Source organism: Moschus berezovskii, chromosome 23 (genome assembly GCF_049115385.1).
Source record: "Moschus berezovskii isolate FMDL1 chromosome 23, NW_MosBer_1.0, whole genome shotgun sequence".
In the NCBI taxonomy this organism is placed as follows: domain Eukaryota; kingdom Metazoa; phylum Chordata; class Mammalia; order Artiodactyla; family Moschidae; genus Moschus; species Moschus berezovskii.
Genome location: NC_142482.1, coordinates 56606591 through 56620318, shown reverse-complemented (window position 1 = coordinate 56620318; position 13728 = coordinate 56606591). Strand labels below are relative to the sequence as shown.

At 45.0% G+C, this 13728-nt stretch overlaps 1 pseudogene; it reads left to right on the top strand.

The window, feature by feature from the left end:
• The first annotated feature begins 4167 nt into the window (after nucleotides 1-4167).
• On the top strand, nucleotides 4168-9138 carry LOC129543295 (small ribosomal subunit protein eS6-like; annotated as a pseudogene).
• Nucleotides 9139-13728: the final 4590 nt, after the last annotated feature.

The window sequence follows — 13728 nt, the reverse complement described above, 5'->3', positions numbered from 1 at the left end:
GTTTCCTCTATTGCGTGCCTGCCCTTTGACACACATACGTTTACGAATGAAAGATACATGTTCGAACATTGGAATCCGCCGTCCCAGACAAAATGCCCAAATCAGTTGAGCACATCAGCTCGCTTCAATTTTCTTTCCCCCAAGAGGAAATTCGGGGAGCTTCAGAGGGTTTCCCAGGTGGCGCTAGTGGTAAAGAATGGCCTGCTAATGCAGGAGACGTAAGTGTTTGATCCCTGGGTGGGGAAGATCCCCTGGAGGAGGGCACGGCAACACACTTCAGTATTCCTGCCTGGAGAATCCCATGGACAGAGGAGCCTGGTGGGCTACAGACCACAGGGTCGCAAAGAGTCAGACACGACTGAAGCGACTTAGCATGCACGCAGAGGTTTGCCCAGTGGTATCAGCTGGTAAGAAGGTTTTCAACAGAGTGTGACCCTGTGGGGGACCAGATCACGTGAGCGAGTGACCCACAGCCTATGGACTGGCCTATGGACTCACCCTTCACCTACTTGCTGATGCCTGAAATTTTTTAATGTGAGATAAAACCTCTCATTCCCCAGTTTAGAGATAAACTGTGAAATCTGAGGGCAAGGCATGGAACACAGGGTTGAAAGGGCGAGTGTAGAATACCAGAGAGGCTGGCAGGGGGCGGGCAGAGGCCGCTCTTGCCCCTGAGTGGGAAAGGGAGCTGGAGATGTAGACAGGCAACCAGACCGTTAGCACAGCGCAGAGTCTCTGCGCTGATGGGGGAGACAGTCCACCTCAGGTCCCGAGATACAAAGACACGCTCCCGAGAGGAGGAAACTTCTACGGCCAGGGCCAAGAGGCAAACGGGAGGAAAGGTGGCCGTGCTAAGGAGGGATAGAACTGCATTCCATTCCCGGAGGAATATCCATTCCCACCGGGGGAGCGAGCCTAAGAATTTACGCCCCCATCATTCGATGGCAGAATGTGACTATGCCACGTTTTTATCACCACTAAAATCTTTACCCCTGGGGAACATATAGAAGAAAAACTGGGTTGTTCCCCCCGGGGATGAAGTCAACACACATTCCATTCCCCCAGAGGCATTACTTCAGAAAAACTTGAAGGCCTGTTATTTCTGTAGGTTTCTATGTAAGTCTCAGGAAGACCGCCACGGAGATAAAGCACTCTTGTTGTTCAGCACCTTGAGCACTTAAGCTTAGGTTCTTTCCTGGTTTTGCAATAGCTTGGGCTTCTGCTTCAAGAGCAGTATTGAATTCTACTGGGTAAGAGGTCTTGGGGACCAGGGTGACGCCCTTATTAGGTTGAAAAGTGTATCCAAACAGAGGAGGGACTTGGACAATCAGGAGGAGATTTCCCTTCCCTCCAGAAATCCGCTTTCTCTTCATTTTAACTGATTTCTGGGTTCAGATTTGACTTCCACAGGTCATATCACACTGTTGAGAGCGCCTTCTCTCTGTCTCCCTCTTCCCTTCCTTCCTTCTTGACAAATAAAGAAACTTCAGTTTAATTATTTATCTATTTAATTATTTATTAGCATTCACCTCAGGTCAGGCACTTGTGATACATCAAGACAGACTCAGCCCTTTCTCCTCTGTCCTCACATACAGTCAAGGCCTTGTATTCTCCTAACTATTTACAAAAAGGAAACTCAAATAATAATCGAAAAGCTGGAAAAACCGAACGCAAACATCCACCTACCCTTCATCTGTTACTTTACCACTTCTGCTCATCTCTCGATGGATAGATAGACAAGCAATATAAGCTCGATAAACAGTGTGAGCTCGATACACGGGAACAGTTTTTCCTTAGCCGTTTGAAAGCAAATGGGAGACACCATGATCCATCACCCCAATATACGTCAGAATGCCTCTCCTCAAAATGAATACACAAGGTTAGATTTTGAGAAGAGAAGTGATGTCTTTTATTCTCAGGTAGAGTGGGTCCTTGAGGAACACTGGGTTCCAGGTACAGAATTACAAGTGTAGGAAAGGCTGGAGTTCAGGAAACCGCGGAGCCTGCGGTTTGGACCTGCTCCTGAATTTTATAACTGGCTCGGGAAAATGGCACTCATGTGCCTAACTCCCAGGAGTAATAGTTAGCTCATTTCTGCATCTCCTCTTCAGTCTTCTCTGGTCAAGCCGGATTTAGGGAGTTAAATAAATACGTCAAACTGACTGTATCTCTGTTATTTATACTCCCCGCCTGTCCCCGCTCCCCGCTTTAAATTCTCACAGTGAATCAAGAATAACTTTGCACAGCTGGCTGAGCAGGTGCGGTACCTTTCACCCATCTGAGTGTCTGCCATACTGAGTTGGAACACTGTCACAATACAAAAGCCTTTGCTCCTTGCGTTCTTGCCTTTATATCTTTGGTTCACAAGAGGGATCAGCAGAAATTTGTTGGTGGTCCAGTGGTTAGGACTCTGTGTTATCACAGCTGAGGGACCAGGTTCAATCTCTGGTTGGGGAACTAAGATCCCACAAATCATGCAGCACAGCCAAGAAAAAAAGGGAGAAAGAGAGAGATTAGCATACACTGACGAGCACTCTGTTTGATGCAGGTTCTTGTCAGAACATTGATTTGGTACAGATTATACAATAACTCTTTTCTTACTTCAATACAACACTTTGCAGTGCAGTTTGACTGTAATTATAATATCTACTGGATGAAATACTGCCAATATTTCTGTTTAGTACAGAAATATTTCAGCCTGTACAGTATTATGACTTCAGTCGTTTCTAGATTTAGTTCAGCATTTTTTAGAATGCAATTTTTATACAAAAAGAGGTTCAGAAAAATAATACTTTGAGATAAAAAATATCTTGCCATTACTCTAACATGTATTTTAGTCACATTTATATTCCTTTGTGTTCTTATCTGCTACATTAGAAACTCAAAGAATAAATACAGAAACTCAAGGAACAAATAAAATTGTTACATTTACTGCCACAATAAGCAATATGGAACATTAAAGACAATATGAATTCATTAAAAAAAAAGCAAAGATGGTATGGCAGCGTAAAATTAAGAAGGACATTCTAACTGGGCTGTATGGGAACCAGCCTCGATGGCTTCTTCCAAGCAATGTATTTTCATCAAAACTCATACATATTCAGCAAAACAAACAGCATGTCAATGAATTCAGTGAACTGCCACTGAAACGGAAACGTCTATTTCCTCGCGTCTGTTTACGGGAATTATGTAAAATACTTAATACAATGTGTTTTCACTGCAATCCTATTTTTGTTTCCCATCCATTGAATTTTCATTTAAACCAATGCGTTCACCTGAGACCCATACCCGTGTGTTTCTTGGAACCTCAGTGCAGTCTCAGATTCAGGCACCATGTCTGCGGAAGCCAAACCAATGCATTTCAGTGCAACTCAGTCAATTTTCCACGACACATATTCTGATTCTCTAGGGTATATAAAGTCTCCTATAATTGTAAATGCACATGATTGTGAGGGAAGCAGGAGAGGTCCTGCCTGGATTGTTGGGTAATACCACAACTGTGGCTTTCCTAAAGCCTTGATACCCGACGTGTGCTCTGGGGGTCTGCAGCACGGCCATCCAGGAAGCTAGTGCGAAAGGAAGGCTCTCAGCCCCCACTCCAGACGTATTGATCCAGAATCCGGATCCTAGCAAGATCCCTAGTCGATGTGTTTGAACAGTAAAATATGAGAAGCGCTGTGTCAAAACAAACTCTTTAATGATCATAGTTATCTCTGGGGTGATCCTCAAAGTTTTCTGAGTCAAGCGCTTCTTCCAGTGGATGAAGCGTTTGATGAGACCGAGGTTGAAACCAGCTTACTTTATACGCAAAGGTGATACCACCCCCGTTTTATTGCACACATGATTCATGCATACCTTTTCTTTGAATCAATTCACCCATACACTTTCTTTAAATCAAATGATTTTTTTTTAATTAAACCATTCAGGGCTTCCCTGGTGGCTTAAGTGGTAACGAATCCGCATGCAAAACACGAGACGTGGGTTTGATCCCTAGGTCGGGAAGATCCCCTGCAGAAGGAAATGGCCACCCATTCCAGTATTCTTGCCTAGAAAAGCCCATGGACTGAGGAGCCTGGTGGGCTAGAGTCCATGTGGTCACGAGAGTAGGACACAACTTAGCGACTAAACCGCCACCACGCCCAAGAGTTACTAGAGTTAGCAATAGCAATGAACAATGTGGAGGTCATCGGTGACCTGGATAAGAAACTTGTCGGTAGCGATATGGGGGAGAACTTCTTTGCAATGGGTTCATAAGAGAATGGCCAGAGAGAATTGCTTGTGTGGTGTCCTGCAGCAGGAAAGAGATGGCTGGGATGCTTAGCCTGAGGAATAAAGTCAGTTCATCTACATCAATAGGAGAGAAGGTCCAGTGTATGGGAAGTGAGTCAGGTGTGTTGAAGTGATGGTGGGAGCTGGTAGTAGTTCTGTTCTATTTACTTCACTTTCGTCAGAGAATCAGAAAATATGTCATTAGCTGAAAGTGACAGCTGATGGGAGGAGGAGTTGTTAAGAGGCTTGAGGTGGGAGAAGCTACAAAATAGTCACTGGGAGAGAGTGGGAGTGTATGGAGCCCACCAGGGACTTAAAGTATTCTGCACAGTCAGGTGCTTTTCTACAGCTTCTTCTAGCTGCCAGGGCACAAGCATGGAGGAGGCAGGGAGTTGGGTTTAAGCAGCCTTGTGGTTGAACCAGGTGGGAAGAGCTGAGCAAGAGACCGGCAGGAGAGTGGTGGGGTCAAGCAAGAAGTGATGGTAATAATGACCTTGGAATTGAGTTGGATAAGAAGGAGAAAATGGATATGGGGAGAATGAAGGAAGTAAAAGGATGATGGGATCAATAGGTTAAAGTCCCACCAGGGCTAAAGGATTGTTGGAGTTGGAGATGCGAGAGGCAAGACACTGGGAAGACAGCGGTAGAAGGGGAGTGAGTTACGAACACTGAGGTTATGTGCGGGTTGTCGTCAGCCACGACAAAGTCAAGGGTATGGACATGGGAGTGAGCAGCCGATGTGGGGTGATCAGTAAGACTGCTGGAGGAGAGGCTAAGGAGCTGAGCTGCCAGGGCGTTGGAAGGATCACCTAAGTGGACATTGAACCCACCAAGAATTAGGACAGCCGTGGTGGACAGAGGGATCGCGTGCCTCTTCAGGGAATGAGGGTGTGACCCCAGGCTCAGTAGGTGACCTTCAACAGAGAGGAATCGTGGGTGGAATCATCTGATAATGGCATGAGGTTTATAGCTGGATGTATGTGGGAGAAGAGAAGGGAAATGGCGTGGAAGTGGAAATGAGGACCTGGAGGATTTCCTCCAGTCCTAAACTCAGTGGTGCCAAAGGTATAGGACAGAGAACAGCCATTTGAGAAGCTCAAGGACAGTGGGTTCCTCCTGGCGAGAGGGCAGCCAGGTCTCAGCTACAGAAAAAAGGTGAAGGGATTGATCTCTGATGAGCCTGAATGAAGGGAGCTCCCAGAATCCCAGCCCTCAGGATTGTTCTTACACAATTCAGCTCATTTAGCAGATGCCATTCTCTAACCAACATTGAGAGTAGTTTGTTTTTTGTTTGTTTGGGCAAGCTCATTTTTTGTGTTGCTACCAGATACACAGGAGGTAAATCGCTGTTATCAGAGAATTAATACGAAAGCAGGTGGTGACTGGGACGCTCTACAAAGGTGAGGATTTATTATTAGTTGAGAGAGACAGAGCCTTCTACCCCAGCAAAACTGCCCCACTTGATGGCTTTCGATGATGGTACCAGAACTTCTTATTCCTGCAGGAGGTCTCCTTTATCAGCGAGTCTTTCTCTGTTTAATTGTCTCCATGGCGCTTACCACCACCTAGCACATGCATCACTTATTACCTTTTTTATTTCATGGTGAAGACAGGACTTGGTTTTCGTGCATAGTTTTATCTCAGAGGCGCCTAGAGGAGCATATAGCTCAATAGATACTGAATGAACGAATGAGAAAATGCAATGGCCTCTGTCCAATAACAGGTCACCAGACGTGGTTTCCAAGTAGGGGAAAGAGCACAGGTTTTGGAGCAAACATCCTGAAGGGGGACTTCCCTGGCAGTCCAGTGGTTAAGGCCTCCCCTCCCAGTGCAGAGGGTGAGGGTTCAAGCCCTGGTCTGGGAGCCAAGATCCGACACGCCTCGCAGCCAACAAACCGAAATGGAAGGCAGAAGCAATACTGTCACAAATTCAATAAAGACTTTTAAAATGGTCCACATTAAAAAAAAATTTTTTTTTTTAAATCTTGAAGCATAAAGTCTAATCCACAACCTCTGAGCCTGAAGTTTCTTCATCTATATAATAGAGATGAAGAGTTATTGGTATTAAAACAAAAAAACAATAAAACCTCTCACAATTGTTTTGGAAATTAATGAGGTATCAAATGTACGGTAAATACATTAATAGATTTACCCAGCTCATAACGACCCTGTAATTGAGTTCAGTTGCCGGGACCAGCGGTGGACACTTGATCCAAATGAGGGCAGTCAGAAGCTCCCTCCTGGACACTAGATGTCAGCATTATGAGACTCTGGAGGCGCCTGTCTCTTGGATGGTGGGGGTGTAAACTCAAGAATTCTGCAGTCACTGTATTTTTACAGGCTGACGAAAGAGTCTATTCAAAGAGAGAAGAGAATGACTAGTTACACGTGTAACTTAGCCATCTTCACAGCTGGTTTTTGGCTTTGAGCCTCCGTAAGACTTACTTGGAGCCTTTTCAAAAAGTTCCTTGATTGCTCAAGCTGGTTCAAGAGGGTTTATCACTTGCAAACAAAGACTTGTGATAAGAGAATGGAGTCACTCCACATTCTGTACGTTGTGCAGGAATCTCTATATGCTCAAATACATCTCATAAACACAAATGGAATGCGTGTTATACATTACACTTTTTTCATTTATCTACATGTTTCTAACATTGGTCCTTGACCATATACTTTGGGAAACCTCCGTCTTTCTATAACTGCGTAGGTCTCCATAGTATAGACACACAACCATTTGCACAGCCAGCTGCTTATTGACGGCCATTGGGGTTGTTTCTATTTCTGTTGCAAAGAATGCCATGGGAACATCCCTCAGCGTCGGTCGTTGTGGCGATGTTGGAGAATTTTAGACTCCTAGAAACTGAACTCTAGGGCCAGGGAAAACAAATAGAAGGATAAAATTAAGAAAAACATATGATACGATGTGGGCTCTCAGTCTCTTGCGATTGGGCAAGAAAGTACCAGGAGTCGCTACAACTCAACATCAACAAAGCAGCTTAAACCTGGGCAAAGAGCTTAGACATTTCTCCAAACAATTTATACAAATGGCCAATGAGCACGTGCAAAAATGTTCAACATCACTAATCGTTGCTGCTGCTGCTATGTCACTTCAGTCATGTCCGACTCTATGCGACCCCATAGACGGCAGCCCAGCAGGCTCCCCCGTTCCTGGGGATTCTCCCGGCAAGAACACTGGAGTGGGTTGCCATTTCCTTCTCCAATGCATGCAAGTGAAAAGTGAAAGTGAAGTCGCTCAGTCGTGTCCGACTCGTAGCGACCCCATGGACTGCAGCCTACCAGGCTCCTCCGTCCATGGGATTTTCCAGGCAAGAGCGCTGGAGTGGGTTGCCATTGCCTTCTCCCACTAATCGTTACGAAACGCAAATCAAAACCACAAAGAGATACACTTCACATCCATTAAGATGACCACTCTCACTCTTTCTTGTGGGGCCTCAGACACGGACAGCTGCCTCAGAACGAAGCTCAACAGCGCTTTCCCAGCCACTGGCTACCAGAAGCTCATTGAAGTGGACAATGAATGAAAAACTTCGTATTTTCCAGGAGAAGCATACAGCCGCAGAGGCTGCTGCTGACGCTCTGGGTGAAGAATGGAAGGTTATGTGGTCCGAATCGGTGGTGGGAATGACATACAGGGTTTCCCCGTGAAACGGATTTTGCCCATGAAGAGAATGACCCGTGGCTGAGTCTGCCTGCTGCTGGTAAGGGGCATTCCTGTTATACACCAAGGAGGACTGGAGAAAGAAACCACAGATTTGTACAGAATTGCATTGTGGATGCCAACCTGAGTATTCTCAGTCTGGCCATCGTAAAAAAGGGATGCGAGAAGGATATTCCTGGACACAGTGATACAACTGTGCCTCGTCACCTGAGACCCAAAAGAACTAGCTGCTGCTACTGCTGCTGCTTAGCTGCTGAGTCGTGTTCAACTTTCTGTGGCTTCATGGACTGTACCCTGCCCACCAGGCTCCTCCGTCCACGGGATTCTCCAGGCAAGAATACCGGAGTGGGTGGCCATTTCCTACTCCGAGGGATCATCCCAACCCAGGGATTGAACCCACGTCTCCTGAATTGACAGGTGGATTCCTTGCCACTAGCGCCACCTGGGAAACCCCCAAAGTGAAAGTGAAGTCACTCAGTCGTGTCCTACTCTTTGCGACCCCATGAACTGGGGCCTACCAGGATCCTCCGTCCATGGGATTGTCCAGGCAAGAGTACTGGAGTGGATTGCCATTGCCTTCTCCAAGGGAAACCCCCAAAGAGATGGGAAAATCCGCAGACTTTTCAATCTCTCTAAAGAAGGTAATGTCCACAAATACGCTGGTGAGAAAGCCCCTCAACAAAGAAGGTAAGGATTCAGTGTCTTGTTACTCCATGTGTTCTGCCATGTTGGTGGTTTACACTGAAGAAGCATCAAAGCAATAAAAGTAAGGAAGAGGCTGCAGAAGATGCTAAATTTTTGGCCAAGCGAATGAAGGAGGTCAAAGGAAAACACCTGGAACAGATTGCCAAGAGACAGGGGCTATCATCTCTGAGAGCTCCTGCTGCCCAGTCTGAGACCAGTCAAAAACGAGACGTCCTAAGAGCAACAAATAAGATCAGACATAAAAAAAAAAAAAAGATGTTGACTCTAAAAAAAAAGAGCAATAGCAAATTTTGGTGAGAATGTGCAGAAATTGGGCCCCTTGTGCATTGCTGGTGGGAAGGTAAAATGACGTAGCCACTACAGAAAACAGTGTGGTGGCTCTGATTCCAATTCCACCTCTGGGTGTATCTACCCCAAAGAATTGAAAGCAAGGTACGGAAGGCATATTCACACCTCCGTGTTCCTTGCAGGATTATTCACAGTAGCCAAAAGGCAGAAGCAGCCCACGTGTCCATCAACAGATGAATGGATAAACAAAACTCACTATGTGTAAACAATGGAGTATCATTCAGCCTGAAAAAGAAAAGAAATTCTGACATAATCTCCAACAAGGATGAACCTTGAAGACATTATGTTAAGTGAAATGAGCCAGAAAGACAAACACTGTATGATTTCACTTACAAGAAGTGCTTATCGTATCAAGTTCACAGAGACAAAAATAGAATGGTGGTTGCCAGGGGCTAGAGGAAGGAAGGAATGGAAACTGTTGTTTAATGGGTACAGAGTTTCTGCTTTACAAGATGAAAAAGTTCTAGGGATCTGCAGCACAACACTAAAAACGTACTGAATACCACTGAATGGTATACTTCGGCATGGTTAATGTGATTTTATGTTATGTACATGTTACTACAATTTTTTTTTTTAAAGCATGAGAGAACTGTAACTGCAAAGACAATCGATAGAATGGTTAAAGCTCTTTTTACAGGAGACCCAGGTTTGATCCCTGGGTCTGGAGGATCCCCTGGAGGAGGAAATGGCAACCCACTCCAGTATTCTTACCTGGAGAATCCAATGGACAGAGGAGCCTGGTGGGCTACAGTCCACGGGGTGGCAAAGAGTCGGACACAACTGAAGTGACTTAGCACAATAAAAGACCATGGCCCTAGGGGCAAAATACATGTCAACAAGGATACTACGCAGCTTATACCATCAGAAGAAACTGAGAATGGATAATCAGAAGGCTGATGGCAGGTACCCCAATAAAAGTCAGGATAGCCTGCCCAGTTTCCAACCTTGAGCTCCCCAGTTGAGAAGAAGCATCTTGCAACACCAGGCCAAGGGGGCACAGCCACAGTACTCTGGGTCTTTCTGCAGAGGAACCTAAGGATTCAGTGAACTGTTCACTGGGGAGGGAAATGTCGAGTATTTGGAGACCTGGTGGGACTGACACTGATACGCGGAGACCAGAAGCACCATCATGGTCCCCTCGCTCTGCTGCTGTGAGGTGTCTGGCCACCAGGTTATAGAGAGAGTACTGCCCATAGTCTGGAGGCTCACAGTGGGTCCCACAGGTCCACAGACCAGCAAGTGATCTTTTCCCCAGACCCCCAATACAATTGGGGTAGATATTCTCAGAACCCTCACATTGGATCTTTGGCCTGAGGGATAAGAGCCTTCAATGGGAAAGATCAAGTGCAATTTCCTGAAACTGCCCCCATCCACCTAGCCAAGATAGCAATTAGCACCATCGAACGGCAACAAAATGGAAACACAAGGCTAGGACTTCCTTCTAATATTTCCAATATGTTAGCTTTTGATGGGGATCTCATAAGACCAGTAGGAAAAAAACAAAAGTTCCTGGAGACGGACACAGAAACTCACTCCAGTATTCTTGCCTAGGAAATCCCATGAACAGAGGAGCCTGGCGAGCTAGAGTCTATGGAGTCACAAAAGAGTTGGACACAACTTAGTGACTAAACAACAAAAACTTGATGGTGATTTAAAAAGACTTCAGTTCAGTCGTGTCCGACCCTTTGCAACCCCACAAACCGCAGCATGCCAGGCCTCCCTGTCCATCACCAACTCCCGGAGTCCAATCAAACCCATGTCCATTGGGTCGGTGATGCCATTCAGCCAAGTCATCCTCTGTCATTCCCTTCTCCTTCTGCCCTCAATCGTTCGCAGCATTGGGGTCTTTTCAAATGAGTCAGCATTTCGCATCAGGTGGCCAAAGTATTGAAGTTTCAGCTTCAACATCAGTTGTTCCAGTGAACACCCAGGACTGATCTCCTTTAGGATGGACTGGTTGCAGTCTGAGGGACTCTCAAGAGTCTTCTCCAACACTGCAGTTCAAAAGAATCAATTCTTCTGCTCAGTTTTCTTTATAGTCTAACTCTCACATCCATACATGACCACTGGAAAAACCATAGCCTTGACTAGATGGACCTTTGTTGACAAAGTAATGTCTCTTTTCAACATGCTGTCTAGGTTGGTCATAACTTTCCTTCCAAGGAGTAAGCGTCTTTTAATTTCATGGCTGCAATCACCATCTGCAGTGATTTTGGAGCCCAAAAAAACAAAGTCAGCCACTGTTTCCACTGTTTCCCCATCGATTTGCCATGAAGTGATGGGACTGGATGCCATGATCTTAGTTTTCTGAATGTTGAGCTTTAAGCCAACTTTTTCACTCTCCTCTTTCACTTTCATCAAGAGGCTTTTTAGTTCCTCTTCACTTTCTGCCACAAGGGTGGTGTCATCTGCATATCTGAGGTTATTGATATTTCTCCCCGCAATCTTGATTCCAGCTTGTGCTTCTTCCAGCCCAGCGTTTCTCATGATGTACTCTGCATATAAGTTAAATAAGCAGGGTGACAATATACAGCCTTGACGTACTCCTTTTCCTATTTGGAACCAGTCTGTTGTTTCAAGTCTAGTTCTAACTGTTGCTTCCTGACCTGCATACAGGTTTCTCAAGAGGCAGGTCAGGTGGTCTGGTATTCCCATCTCTTTCAGAATTTTCCACAGTTTATTGTGATCCACACAGTCAAAGGCTTTGGCATAGTCAATAAAGCAGAAATACATGTTTTTCTGAAACTCTCTTGCTTTTTCAATGATCCAGAGGATGTTGGCAATTTGATCTCTGGTTTCTCTGCGTTTTCTAAAACCAACTTGAACACCTGGAAGTTCACGGTTCACGTATTGCTGAAGCTTGGCTTGGAGAATTTTAAGCATTACTTTACTAGCCTGTGACATGAGTGCAATTGTGTGGTAGTTTGAGCATTCTTTGGCATTGCCTTTCTTTGGGTTTGGAATGAAGACTGACCTTTTCCAGTCCTGTGGCCACTGCTGAGTTGTCCAAATTTGCTGGCATATTGAGTGCAGCACTTTCACAGCATCATCTTTCAGGATTTGAAATAGCTCAACTGGAATTCCATCACTTCCACTAGCTTTGTTCACAGTGATGCTTCCTAAGGCCACTTGACTTCACATTCCAGGATGTCTGGCTCTAGGTGAGTGATCACACCATCGTGATGATCTGGGTCGTGAAGATCTTTTTTGTACAGTTCTTCTGTGTTTTCTTACCACCTTTTCTTAATATCTTCTGCTTCTGTTAGGTCCATACCATTTCTGTCCTTTATTGTGCCCATCTTTGCATGAAATGTTCCCTTGGTATCTCTAATTTTCTTGAAGAGATCTCTAGTCTTTCCCATTCTATTGTTTTCCTCTATTTCTTTGCATTGATTGCTGAGGAAGGCTTTCTTATCTCTCCTTGTTATTCTTTGGAACTCTGCATTCAAATGGGTGTATCTTTCCTTTTCTCCTTTGCTTTTTGCTTCCCTTCTTTTCTCAGCTATTTGTAAGGTTTCCTCAGACAGCTATTTTGCTTTTTTACATTTCTTTTTCTTGGGCATGGTCTTGATCCTTGTCTCCTGTACAATGTCACGAACCTCCATCCATAGTTCATCAGGCACTCTATTTATCAGATCTAGTCCCTTAAATCTATTTGTCACTTCCACTGTATAGTCATAAGGGATTTGATTTATGTCATACCTGAATGGTCTAGTGTTTTTCTCCACTTTCTTCAATTTAAGTCTGAATTTGGCAATAAGGAGTTCATGATCTGAGCCACAGTCAGCTCCTGGTGCTGTTTTTTCTGACTGTATAGAGCTTCTCCATCTTTGGCTGCAAATAGTATAATCAATCTGATTTCGGTGTCGACTATCTGGTGATGTCCATGTGTAGAATCTTCTCTTGTGTTGTTGGAAGAAGGTGTTTGCTGTGACCAGTGCGTTCTCTTGGCAGAGCTCTGTTAGCCTTTGCCCTGCTTAAGTCCGTGCTCCAAGGCCAAACTTGCTACTCCAGGTGTTTTACAGCTCTGCTACTGCTGCTAAGTCACTTCAGTCGTGTCCGACTCTGTGTGACCCCATAGACGGAAGCCCACTAGGCTCCCCCATCCCTGGGATTCTCCAGGCAAGAACACTGGAGTGGGTTGCCAGTTCCTTCTCCAATGTGTGAAAGTGAAGTCGCTCAGTCGTGTCCGACCCTTAGCGACCCCACGGACTGCAGCCTACCAGGCTCCTCCATCCATGGGATTTTCTAGGCAATAGTTTTACAGCTCATGGTGTCACAAAGAGTCGGACACGACTGAGTGGCCAACACAACAACGGTTGTAATTCACAGCTTTACCTGCAGGGGGCGGCATATCACTTCAATTTTGCTTTTTCACTTTTCCACTTCGTTTCTCTTCATTCTGTAATGTCATCCACTGGCAGAGTAGGCAATGGAATACATAATGTGGTACCGCGGGCACTGGGAAGTCTTCCAGAACGATTTAATCTCAAGTTGAATTTAAGTTTTTATACTCATCATGGTACCATTAAGGCTTAAGAAGATGTAGGGTCCTTGGTACTACGTGGGGACCACGTATGTCATACGTATGTCATATAATACATACGTGTCACACATATGTCATATCATAGAAATATGACTCTAAAGCAGAGATTCTCATACTTTTGTTTATAATTTACAAGAACACTCTATGCACTTTAAAATTACTAGGCACTAAAAAATTTTTT